The following is a 13,861-nucleotide window of genomic DNA, read 5'->3' as shown; positions in this document are numbered from 1 at the left end:
CCAACCTTTGTCTACTTTGGCACCCTGCCAAAGGCTTTTCTTGGCAAACATTCAGAAGCAAGAGACACCACAAGAAATAAATGTAGCAAGACAAGAAACAAATGTAGCAATGTTGCTTTCCTACAAAGATCCCAAAAGCTGTTGATGTTCTTTTAAGCCTTCTGGGAAGAGCCAATCATCTCCTGGCCTTACTCCCGAGTTGCCCTTTTTGCTTTAGCTGCTCTTGCCTTCTGGCAGCTCTTTGCATGCGTGTACTAGGAACCAGCTCCTCCTGTTCCTCTGCCTCTCTGCTATCTGCCTCTGGAGGCTCCGGAGTCCGTGCATCGCTCCCAGATGGCCCTGGCCCCACCTCTGCCTCCGACACAGAGCCCTCATCCGGACCTTCCCCTGACTCCAGGACTGGCCCATTGTCCTCCCCAGCCTCCTCACTGTCCAACTCCACTGCCAGCTCTGCAGGCTGCTGGCAGACCATAACAGATTTTTTATCCCATTATTTTATAAATAATTCAAAGTTGCAAACATATCCAATACTCCTTCCTCTTCCTATTTAACCCACAACAACCACCCTGCGAAGTGAGTTGGGCTAGGAGAAGGCGAGTGCCTCAAAGTCATCCAGATGGCTTTCATGCCTAAAGTGAGACTAGAACTTTCAGTCTCCTGGTTTCTAGCCTGGTGCCTTAAGCGCTAGACCAAATTGGCAATTTTTTTCATGGCATTTTGGCTGAGTGCATAAAGAACAGTGAAATATTGGTCAAGTGGACCTCAGCGCAATGGACTGTGGATGCAATGGGATAAATTCTTGTTGCATTGACATCGTTTGCATTGCATCACGATGTCACAACACCAAATACACAGATGACATACCTTGCATATTTTACATAATAATAACATTAGCTGCAGAAGACATAATCTCTGATTTAACAGACCATCTGGAATAACAGATACCACTTCCCTTAGCTCAGAAGTGTCAAACTCAGAGGTGCTTAAATTTGGCCCATGGGGCCGGCCTGGAAATATCAAAGCATCAGCCTACAGTGCCTCTGCCAGCCAAAACGGGCCACGGGAGGCCTCTGCGTGGCCTGTTTTTGGCTGGTAGAGTGCTGCTGGAGGCCATCCAGGCCAAAAATGGGGCACAGGGGGGTGACACAGTTTGACACCCCTGCCTTAGCTGGTCCATTGTATCAAGCTTCCACTGTACCAAATTATGCTGAACCAGGTTTGGATAGTGTTTGGCTTGGTATATTATAAGAAGTAGAGGCAATCACAGGATATGATGGTTCAATCAGGATGACAAAGTAAATGTTGTGACTAGAACTTGGATCTTCTTACGGCTAGTTCAGGGGTTTCCAAGCTTGGCAACTTTAAGACATGGACTTCAACTTCCAGAATTCCTCGGCCAGCATGGAATTCTGGGAGGAGAAGTCCACTCATTAAAGCATCCCCTTGTGGAACATCATGATGACTTAAGTAAGAGTGGGATTTGAAGTCTAGTTAAACTTCTAGTGATTTTATGTAGGTTACTCAAGTTGAGTGAAGAGAGATCAGAGGTGGTATTCAGCCGATTTGGACCAGTTGGGGCGTGCGTGGTGAACTGGTGGTAACAATATGTGAAACCCACTCCTGAGAGAGATGCAATGGAATCAAGAAAACACATATAACCACTTTCCATGACTGAATGAGCTCCATCAGTAGCGGTTTTCTAAAACACTAAAGTCCTCTAAATAGGAGACCCCAAAATTGGGAGCTTTGATAGGGAATGGCCTCCAGAAAACCATAAAAGACCAATTTCAACTGATGGCTAAATTTGACCAACTGTTGTGACCAAGCCCAAGTAAGTAGTAGGAAAATCAGTCAGTGAAAAAACAAACAAACTTTATTCAAACAGCTGAGAATTACTTCATTCCCAGCGTCATTCAACTAAATTAATGCAAATTCCTTCCAACACAAATTCCTCAGTCCTATCACAAACCTTGGTCCAATTAGGCAAACTGCCAAAGGCCTTTCTTGGCAAACATTCAGAAGTCACAGATACAAAAATAAATACAAGACGTAAACGAAGAAGAAGACGAAGCTGCCAATGTTGTTTTGCGGCAAAGCCCAAACACCGTTGCTGTTCTGTTTTAAGCCTTATGGGAAGGGCCAATCATCTCTTTGCCCTACTCCTGAGTCATCCTCTTTGCTTGAGCTGCTCTTGCCTTTTGGCAGCTCTTCTCATGCGTGCATTAGGAACAAGCTCCTTCTGTTCTTCTGCCTTACTCCTATCAGTCTCTGGAGGCTCTGGAGTCCGCACCTCACTCCCCGATGGCCCTGGCCCCATCTCTGCCTCTGACGCAGACCCTCATCCGGGCCTTCCCCAGCCTCCAGGACTGGTCCATGTTCTTCCTCAGCCTCATCACTGTCCGACTCCGCTGCCAGCTCCACAACACCAACTTTTTGAAACCAGTGAAGGAAATCAGGAACTTCCACAATCCTGCAAGGAATAATTTTGAGAGACTCAAGGCTTTCTGATATCTTCATGAAATAAATAACTGATATTAGTTACCTTCCATGTGTAAAGGATTACCTCTAAACAAACAGAATGACATTCTTTTGAAGAAAGCTCTTTTAAAAAGATTAAAGCTCTTTTTTTAAAAAAAAAATACATAAACAAGCATGTCCCTAGTTTTTGAAATACAAAAATAAGAGTTGGGCTACTTTTATTTAAATGTTGCATCTCTTATTTAATTTTCATTTATAATAGCAATAGAACTTAGACTTATATACCGCTTCAAAGTGCTATTACAGGCCTTTCTAAGCGGTTTACAGAGTCAGCATCAGTGGTGAAATCTGAACCGGTTTGCTATTGGTTCGCTGGCCACATATGTGTGCTACGTGCCAAGCGAGCGCTGCACGTTTAAAAAGCTACCGCTAGCTTTTTTTTTACTACCGGTTTGCCCAAACTGATAGTTTTTATCACTACCAATTTGCTCGAACTGGAGCGAACCAGTAACATTTCATCCCTGGTCAGCATATTGCCCCCAACAATCTGGGTCCTCATTTTACCCACCTTGGAAGAATGGAAGGCTGAGTCAGCCTTGAGCCTGGTGAGATTTGATCTGCCAAATTGCAGGCAGCCGGCAGTCAGCAGAAGTATCCTGCATTCTAACAACTGCGGCACTGTGGCTCATAATGAAAGTTATTTGCTGCCCATCTAACATCCAATAACTTTTTTTTTTATTTCTTCTTTCTCCTTAGTGCTCATAACAAGTTTTGAGTAGAAGAAAACTAAAAAAAAAAAAAAATTAAAGTGATGTGTTCCAAACTTCTTAATACCTCTGGGCAAGTTCATGTTTTATAATTACATCTGAAATATCCTCAAAGCGGGGAGGGAATGAAAGCAAATCCTCCTAATTTGAATGAATTTACTTGCAAATATTTGAATCTATTTCCCTGACGTTATTACACTGTACATATCAGAAGAAAAGGGAGGGAATGAAAAGGGCTCTGACTGTAAATTGAATAGCATGAATTAGAAAGGATTTAGGAAATGGTGTGTTATATCACCTGTCGGTAAATTCATTAGCTTTGCTATTTGCCTGATATTAATTTGCAAAAGTGTTGTTTATTTTTTTATTTATTAAAAATTTAAGGCTCCCCAACTCTCTGGAAAGTCTAGGCAGCATACAGTAGTAAAACAATTTCAAGATACAAGCGAAAGAACAATAAGCAGCCAAGAAAAAAAAATGTTAACCCTCTTTTCAACATAAAAAAAAATAAAAATCCAGAAGCAGAGATTATATTTATTATCTTCCTCTATCTTCCTGTAAAAATCTCCTCCTCTATACTTTAGCTTTGCAACAGGTAGAACAGGCCAAGACACAGAGGCTGGCTTGGAAAATTTTAAGCCATGGCTTGTTATAATCTTGGTTTCTCAAACAAGCCATAGTTGCTTGGTTCCAACATAATGTTAAACATAAACCATAGATTACATGATGGTTGGTTTGTATGGTGCATCTAATTAAAAAGTAAAAGTTCCCCCTTCTCTCAAGTCATCAGTTGCATTGGCCAATCGAGATGCTGGCCTGTTGCTTGGTTACTTCACTCCTCCTCTCCCCAGCCACCTGTTGGAATGTCCTTGGTTCCCACAGGAAAACTTTTTGTTTTGACTACAAACCCCCGGCTAGTTATTTTCCCCCTCCCTGTCCCATCTTCTTCCTTGTGGCAACCTGAAGCCTCCAAGATGGCCTCAGCCAGGTTCGCTTCAGGATTGACAGTGACTGCATTTCAGACGCATTTTTTTTTTTTAATTTGATTTATATGCCGCCGTTCTCCGGAGACTCAGGGCGGCTTACAATGCGTTAAGCAATAGCCTTCATCCTTTTGTATATTTATACAAAGTCAGCTTATTGCCCCCACAAACAGGGTCCTCATTTCACCTACCTTTGAAAGGATGGAAGGCTGAGTCAACCTTGAGCCTTGGAGGGATTCAAACCAGCAGTAATTGCAGGCAGCTGTGTTAATAACAGGGTGCTTAGACCATTGTACTATCAAGGCTCTATTGCAATAGAGCTTGCAATTGGCTCGCCTTTATTTACTAGTTGCAGTGTCCCAGGGACACACGACCACCATTTGCGATGGTTTTTTTGCCAGCCTCCAGCAAATATACCCATTCAGAAGAATGGGGTCGCACTTACAACCACAGCATTCACTTAGTGACCACAGATTGGCAATTTGTAATTTGCTTAACAACCGATGCAAAAAATGTTGTAAAATAGGGTCCTGTCACATGGGTGTCTCCACCTATGACAGGGATGGCTAACCTTTTTGCCATCACGTGCCAAAAGCGGGGTGGGTGGGTGGGGAGCGCGGGGGTAATTCAATGTGCTCTGCCCCCAGGCATGCATGTGCAACACCCCCCCGCGCTCCCCCCACTTTTGGCCCGCAAAGGCCCGGTGGGCCCGGTAGGCCTGTTCTTTTGCCCTCCCCAGGCTCCAGAGGCTTTCTAGGGGCCTGGAAAGGGCAAAAATGGACTTCCCACCCCCCAGAGGCCAGTTTCCCAATTTCTGGTGGGCCCGAAAGACCCAAAAATCAGCTGGCTGGCGTACGCATACACGCTGGAGCTGAGCTAGAGCAAGGCTCACGTGTCCACAGATATGACTCTGCGTGCCATCGGTTCGCCATCACGGACCTAGGATCATAACTTGCGAATGGAAATCTGGTCTCAACTGCAGTCATACACTGAAGACTATTTATATTTACCTTTAACCAACTAGCTTCAGAGGTGGTATTCAGCCAGTTCAAACCAGTTCGGGCGAACCAGTAATGGAGATCTGGTAGCGGAAATTGCGGCCTGCCCACCCACCTACCTGCCCTGGTGCTATGCCATCCTATTTAGGCACGTTTTTGAGGCTGGGCACATGCATGGAAGGTGCACGCACGAGCAAAGCACATGCGCGGAAGGTGAGCATGTGCATGAAGTGAGCATGTGTGTGAAATGAGCATGCACGCATGGGGCAAACCAGTAGTAACCAAATGTGAAACACCCCCCCCCCCCCCGCTGACTAGCTTGTTTATGGCTATTGTGGAATGGGAATTGGCTTGGTCTTGCTTAACACTTGGAAGGAAGACCATCAAGGAATCTGAATGTTGTAGGTTAGATGAGGGTTCAAAAACCAGTAACAGAAGAAGACCATAACAAGCTCCTTGAATATGGTGCCTGCTGTTCACAGAATCTGGAAACTACGAATAGATTTCCAGTACGGCATAAGTTGCTAAAAGCTGCAAGCTACTTGTGTTATTCATATGCGCGGGATTATACTTGCAGATTTCCCCCCCCCCTCTGGGAGCAGAAAGGCTGGATGGATTTGTAGAATCGCTGTTTGTGAGGCCTTTCTCCACATAGATCTTGATTTGCCTTCAGAACAATGCAGTCGCCTCTTGAAACTGCCACATCTATGCACTGTCAAAGCTGCATAAGAATGAGATTGCCTGCAACTGCAACATGATGGAGATGGCATTTCGGCTTTAGATGCCACTTCTGAGAAGATGATAGTAAAAAAAGTAAAAAGAAAAAAAAAAGAACCTTTTGACCAAAGGTTGAGCCTTGGTGGCACAGCAGACTAAAGCACTGTTAAGTAACACCAGCTGCCTGCAATGACTGCAAGTGCAAATCTCACCAGGCTCAAGGTTGACTCAGCCTTCCATCCTTTCGAGGTAGATAAAATGAGGACCCGGTTTGTGGGGGCAATAAGCTGACTTTGTATAAAAAAGAACACCGCTTAGGGGTGGGGGGTGGGGGTGAAAGCCCTACTAAGCAGGTATATACAAAAGTATGAAGGCTATTGCTTAACGCATTGTAAGCCACCCTGAGTCTCCGGAAAAGGGCGGCATATAAATCGAACCAATAAATAAATAAATAACGAAGTGCACTTTACTCAGACCATACCAATCTCTCCAATCTCTTCTTTAAAATCCTCCAGTGATGCAGCACCCACAACTTCTAAAGGCAACTTCTGTTCCACTGGTTCATTGTTCTCACTGTCAGAAAATTTCTCCTTAGTTCTAGGTTGGTTCTCTCTTTAATGATCTTCCACCTGTTCAGGTGTGGTGGATCTTCTAGCAGATCTTCACCAGTTATTCAGGAAGGAAGAGGAGGAGAGCAAATGGTTTTTGAAGGATAGAAAACAAACGGGCTGAGGCACGGGTGGGTTCTAATTTTTTTTTACTACCGGTTCTGTGGGCGTGGCTTATTTTGTGGGTGTGGCTTGGAGGTCATGTGACTAGGTAGGCGTGGCTAGCTGGTCAGAGTCATTTCTGGAAGGTCCTCGCACTTACGACCAGTCCTCACACTTACGACCCAACTCATTTGTTTGCTTTTAACACTGATCAGCTGTAGGACGGCCCTTTGAAGCCCCGCAGTAAGAGTTTAAACAGATTTTTTCCCTCTAGTCATCAGCTGGGACTCAGGAGGCAGCAATAGATTGGGGGTGGGACCAAATAAAAGGTAAGAATAATGTGGGGGGGGTGGGAGGGCGGGTGCGGGGGGAGAACCGGTTCGGTGACATCATATCGTCACCGCTACCGGCTCGGCCGAACCGGACCGAACCGGGAGGAACCCACCACTGGGCTGAGGGGAAAAGCCATGATATAACACATGTGTCATGCGCCAGGACAAAACAAATCTGCTGTCAGGGTTCCAACGGATGCCCTAATTCAATCATGAGCTTTGAGCCAAGCTTCAAAAGAAATTCAGTTATTTATTAGGAGCTTCATGTCAAGGTAACAGTAACAGAGTTGGAAGGGAGCTTGGGGTCATCTAGTCCAACCCCCTGCTCACGCAGGAGACCTATACTATGTCAGCACATTCCAGGTGAAGCCAACTCTGACCCCACGTAATTTATGGTCTCAATCATGACCCTGTTTTGTCCCTCCCCTCCGGGTGTGTCACCAATCACATTTGCCAATGGAGCAATTTCATGGGTTGTAGAGATCACTCCCCTCTGGCCGCTGTGAGTAACCCTGGGAGACAGCCTTAAGAAAGATATGTCTGGAATGCACTCCTGTGTTTGGCTGCTGGCTGCTTCATCTGTTTCTCATCCCCCTTGCCTATGGCAACTTGAGAGCAGGCCAGGGATGCTTTGCGAGTTGACGTCTGCATTCTTGGCGAGCAAAGAAATTGCTTTCATTTTTTTTTTCTACCATGAAGGAGAAAAGATCATTGAAATTCTCTTTAGAATAGAATAACAAATTTGGAAGGGACCTTGGAGGTGTTCCAGTCCAACCCCCTGCTCGAGCAGGAGACCTTATACCATTTCAGACAAATGGTTGTCTAGTCTCATTTTGAAAGCCTCCAGTGATGGAGCACTCACAACTTCTGAAGGCAAACCATTCCACTAGTTGATTGCTCTCACTGTTAGGAATTTTCTCCTTAGTTCTAGGTTGCTTCTCTCTTTCTTGCATTTTGTTTAGTAAAAACATACACAATATTTGAGAAGTTAATGTGAGAAGTTGAGCCAGTGTTCGGTTTCTGCTGCCGCAATAATCTCTTCCAAAGTAGGAAATCTTTCAAGAACTTCTGCTTAACCTATGCAGAATGTTTTAAAGAAAAAAATTCATTTTTCTCCACAACTGTTTTTATTGGGTATAGTTAAGGGTTTTACATTGGGTGAAACAAAGTTGATATTGTATATGATAACAGCAGCAAGATTATTGATAGGTAAATACTGGAAAAATGAAGCTTTGCCCACTATCGAGGAGTGGACTATGAAGATGGCCAGTTTTGCAGAGATGGCGAAGATTTCAGCATATCTAAAAGACTGTTCACAAGAGGCTTATGAATGGGAATGGAAAAAGTGGATAGATTATGTTCAGAACAAATACCAAACTAGGAAGTATCAAATAGCTTTCATTTGAAAATGATATATTAAGATAGAAATATGTTAATGTAATGAAGATAAAAAAGAAAATTATAAGGGGGAGGGAGGGGTTCAAGTTTTATATAAGTTTTATACAAAGGGTTTTTTTTTTTACTTGATATGAGTATACGGTGTGGAAGTCCGGGGGGAGGGGAGGGTTAGGGAGGGTTAGGGAGGTTGGGAAGGTTGGGGTGGGTTGAGGGGGGGAAAAGGGGTGAAAAGAATACACATAAAATTAAACTAGATTTTTTAAAGAGAGTTTTTAAAGACTTCATTAAATGGATGAATGGCCAGTTAAATCAGTCTTGCAGTATATCATCTTAATGGTTCTCACACTATCCCAGAATGGAACATTATGTGGCAATATCATGGTCCATATATATTCCAATTCACATATCTCTGGATAGTACACAACATTTTCTTTTATTTTGCTTATATACTGCATGTAAACAGTTTTTGCAGAGTTTTCCCTAATATGTATGTTTAAATGGAACACTGCTTGGCCAAATTCAAAACACTGTGATTATTAAAGGATCATGGACTTCTACTTCAGAGAAGTGCAAAGAAGAGAAACTAAAGCCTGGAGACTAAAACATATGAAGAATGGTTGCAGGAATTGGGTTTGGCTAGTCTAGAGAAAAGAAGGACTAGGGCTGACATGATAGCAATAGCATTTTACCCACCTCGGAAGGATGGAAGGCTGAGTCAACCTTGAGCCTGGTGAGATTCGATCTGCCAAACTGCTGGCAGCCAGGGATCAGCAGAAGTAGCCTGCAGTACTGCACTCTAACCACTGTGCCACCGTGGCTCTTATGATAGCAATATTCTAGCATTTGAGAAGTTGCCACAAGGAAGAGGGGGTCGATTTATTTTCCTAATCAGCAGAGGGAAGGATAAGAAACAATGGATGGAAACTAATCAAGGAGAGAAACAACCTGGAATTCCCTGGGTATGGCCCAGTAGTGGATTCTAACTGGCTTTACTACCAGTTCTCTTCGTGTATGCGCTTCGCACGCGATCGCCGCATGAATGCTCGCTTTGCTCGCATGTGCGCCAAACTTGCGCTCAGCGCAAGCGCGTTAGGAATATGCCCAGCTGAGGTGCGGCAATCCACTCTGCTGCACCTATCAGCTGGGCTAAAAATAAAGAAATAAAAGGTATAGGCGGGCGGGAGAGCCCATCTCCCAGACAAAGAGAACCTGTTCGGTGATGTCATATCATCACCGCAACTAGCTCATCCCAACTGGGAGGAACCAGTGGTGGGTTCCTCCCAGTTCGGTCCGGTTCGGCCGAGCTGGTAGTGGTGACGATATGACTTCACCGAACCGGTTCTCCCACCCCCCCGGCCTCCCACGTTATTCTTACCTTTTATTTGGTCCCACCCCCAATCTATTGCTGCCTCCTGAGTCCCAGCTGATGACTAGAGGGAAAAACTCTTGCTGCGGGGCATCAAAGGGCCGTCCTACAGCTGATCAGTGTTAAAAGCAAACAAATGAGTCCGGTCGTAAGTGTGAGGACTGGTCGTAACTGCGAGGACCTTCCAGAAATGACTCTGACCAGCTAGCCACGCCCACCTAGTCACATGACCTCCAAGCCACACCCACAAAATAAGCCACGCCCACAGAACCGGTAGTAAAAAAATTTAGAACCCACCCCTGGGAGGAACCCACCACTGGTATGGCCCCAGAAGGTGATACCAGTACCATAAAAGCAGAGGTGAGTTGTACTTACCTTTACTACCAGTTTGCAACAAGGCTGCGTAGAAGCTCCCTGATGATGTTGCAGTTGGTGGGCGGAGCCTCCTGCCAGTTTACTACAGGTCCGAACCGGGGGCAATCCACCACTGCATAAAAGAATCCACTAGAGTTGTGCAGCCAATGAATTTAAATAATAATTGCAAACAAACAAACAAAAGCTATTAACAAACAACAGCAAATGTTGCCTTAGGGATAAAATCACTAAGATAAGATCAAATAAGAGCCATAGTGGCAGTGGTTAGAATGCGGTACTGCAGGCTATTTCTGCTGATTGCCAGCTGTCAGCAGTTTGGCAGTTCGATTCTGACTGACTCAAGGTTGACTCAGCCGTCCACCCTTCCAAGGTCGGTAAAATGAGGACTCAGATTGTTGGGGGCCATATGCTGATTCTGTAAACCAGTTAAAGAAGGCTGTAAAACACTGTGAAGTGATAAATAAGTCTAAGTCTAATTGCTATCAAACAGAATGGAGCTGGACGGGACCTTGGAGGTCTTTTAGTCCAACCCTCTGCTCAGGCAGAAGATCATATACCATTTCAGACAAGTGACTGTCCAGTCTCTTCTTAAAAACCTCCAGTGATGAAGCACCTACAACTTTTGAAGGCAAGCTGTTCCACAGGTTAACTGTCCTCACTGTTAGGGAGTTTCTCCTTAATTCCAGGTTGCTTCTCTCCTTGATTAGTTTCCATCCATTGTTTCTTGTCCTGCCCTCTGTTGCTTTGGAAAATAAGTTGATCCCCTCCTCTTTGTGGCAACCTCTCACATACTGGAATACTGCTATCATGTCCCCGCTAATCCAGGGGTGAAATCCAGCAGGTTCTGACAAGTTCTGGAGAACCGCTAGCGGAAATTTTGAGTAGTTCGGGGAACCAGCAAATTCCACCTCTGGCCAGCCCCAGAGTGGGGTGGGAATGGAGATTTTGCAATATCCTTCTCCCAGGAGTTGGGTGGGAATGGGGATTTTGCAATATCCTTCTCCCAGGAGTGGGGTGGGAATGGAGATTTTGCAATATCTTTCCCCCAGGAGTGGGGTGGGAATGGGGATTTTGCAATATCCTTCCCCCAGGAGTGGGGTGGGAATGGGGATTTTGCAATATCCTTCCACCAGGAGTGGGGTAGGAATGGGGATTTTACAATATCCTTCTCCCATGAGTGGGGTGGGAATGGGGATTTTGCAATATCCTTCTCCCAGGAGTGGGGTGGGAATGGGGATTTTGCAATATCCTTCCCCCAGGAGTGGGGTTAGAATGGGGATTTTACAATATCCTTCTCCCAGGAGTGGGGTGGGAATGAAGATTTTGCAGTATCCTTCCCAAGCCACACCATGTCCACCAAGCCACGCCCAGAGAACCAGTTGTAAAAAATTTTGAATTTCACCTCTGCCCTAATCCTTCTTTTTTTCCTGACTGATCAAACCCAAATCCTGCAACCATGTACACAATCATATAAGTGTAATCATGTACTGTACTGTATGTGGATAAAACAATTGATCATTTGATCTGTGGCTTTCACAAAATTTCACCGACGACAAGCAGCGTCAAGACCAAGTTGACAGAATTATTCATTGGAAGCTTGGCCAGAGGTTTGGATTTGAATCTAATAGGTAGTCCTTGGCCTCCAACCACCAGAATTTCCATTGCTAAGCAAGATGGTGGCTAAGAGAGTCATGCTCAATTTTACAAACATTTTGGTCAGGTTTGTAAAGCGAATCACTACAGTTAAGTGAATCATGTGGTCATTAAATGAATCCAGCTTCCCCCATTGACCAGCTGGGAACATAAGTAAGGAATTTGGTTGAATATTGGGAGGCGTTTTTAACAAGCCTGGGGCATTCTACCTCATGATACTGTACGTTGTCTTCTCCTTCACTGCAAGTCTTCATACAGGCTAGATCAGGGGTCAGCAACCTGCGGCTCCGGAGCACCATGCGGCTCTTTGGGCCCTCTGCTGTGGCTCCCTGTCAGGTGATCCCACCACTGGCTGACCCCGCCCCTCACCTTCCCCTCCCAGTCACTCCTCACCTGGCGTGAGAAGGTAAGGGCAACGGCGGGAGATGGAGAAACGGCCAGGGCAGAGACAGAGAGATACAGAGAGAGGGGGAGAGAGAGACAGAGAGAGAGGGAGAGGGGGGAGAAAGAAGGGAGGGAGGGAAGAGAGAGAGATGTCAAAAGGATTTTGTGTTTTTTAACAACTGGTTCTCTGCCCTAATGACCGGCTGGGTAGGCGTGGCTGGGGGGGAGGGTGTCATGTGACTGGTGGAAGTGAGTGACATTGAATTGGCCATGCCCACCCAGGTTTTGTGGCTCCTGGTGTTTTCTTTTCTGTGGAAAAATGGGTCCAAATGGCTCTTTGAGTATTTAAGGTTGCAGACCCCTGGGCTAGAACATAGAATCAGATCATAGAATCTGATCATAGAGTCATAGGGCTGGAAAGCACCATGGAGGCCGTGGTGAAATCCAATTTTTTTTTACTAACGGTTCTGTGGGTGTGGCTTGGTGGATGTGGGAGGGGAAGAATACTGCAAAATCTCCACTCCCACCCCACTCTGGGGCCAGCCAGAGGTGGTATTTTCCAGTTCTCCGAACTGCTCAAAATTTCCGCTACCAGTTCTCCAGAACCTGTCAGAACCTGCTGGATTTCACCCCTGCATGGAGGTCATCTTGTCCAATCCCCTTCCCAATGTAGGAATTCACATACCACCCTGAACAATTGGCTGTCCAATCTTTTCTTCCATGCCTCCAGTGATGAAACATGCATCTGACCCATGTGCCAAAAATTAAAAGGGCCAGAGCTTCAGTCACCCAATTGCACCATAATTAACCTCCCTTGTGAGTCCCTCCGGTTAACCACATTAAATATATTATGCAATTACAGTTACCGAACCTTTTTTTTTTTTTACTTTATGGAGTAAACCATGCCTGATCTTCATGACTTTGTCATAGCTAACCTGCTACACACTCCGCTTGCAACCAGATAACAAAACCAGGGAAAGGCGTGGGCAGGTTTGGAACGTAAGAAAGGGGTTGGGAGGGAATTGTGGAATGCAAGGGAGCTGACGGTTGCCTGGCAACGTCCTGGTCCCCAAGGTCAAATGATGGGGAAGTTCTAAGGCGCTTAGACCGTTTCCCAAAACAAATTGACTGTGGTTGATGGGTGGACAATGAACAGTGGGTGGCCCAGGGGAGAAAAGGGGATTTTTACCTATGGTGCTTCGTGCATGAAAACTTCAGAACCGGCTTTGCTTCTTCTCTGCCTATGTGGAATGATCAGTAAAGTTATATAGTAAAATAATGTCCCAGGAATTTCCTTTGCTGCATATGTCAACGGGACGGTTGACGTACCGATTTTTTTTTTAAAAAAGCAGCATGTCCCACTGAAAGAGAGGGTGGGGAAAAGGTGAGATTGCAGATAATTCCCCTAATCATTTGCTTTGCATTGCTATAACCCCCCCCCCCCCAAAAAAATAAAGTATAAAAGACAAGAAGGATTATACGCCATCTTTTTGATAAGCTGTCCTTAAGGTATCATTATATGCGCATGAAAGCTGAGCATTAGAAAACCTGCAGGGAAAGATCCCAACCCATCAAATCCCTCCCAAGCTAAGCCGTATTCCCTCGTCAAAAGTAATATCCAGCTCAGGACAAAAATAAAAGCTTTTTTTCCTCGTCTTATGCCTCGTTCATCATTATTAGGATGCTTGCCTGCTCATCTT

This window comes from Pituophis catenifer, unplaced genomic scaffold, assembly GCF_029215685.1.
Source record: "Pituophis catenifer annectens isolate HBS135680 unplaced genomic scaffold, rPitCat1.0.hap2 SCAF_1, whole genome shotgun sequence".
Taxonomy (NCBI): Eukaryota; Metazoa; Chordata; class Lepidosauria; order Squamata; family Colubridae; genus Pituophis; species Pituophis catenifer.
Note: the sequence above shows the minus strand (reverse complement) of the source record.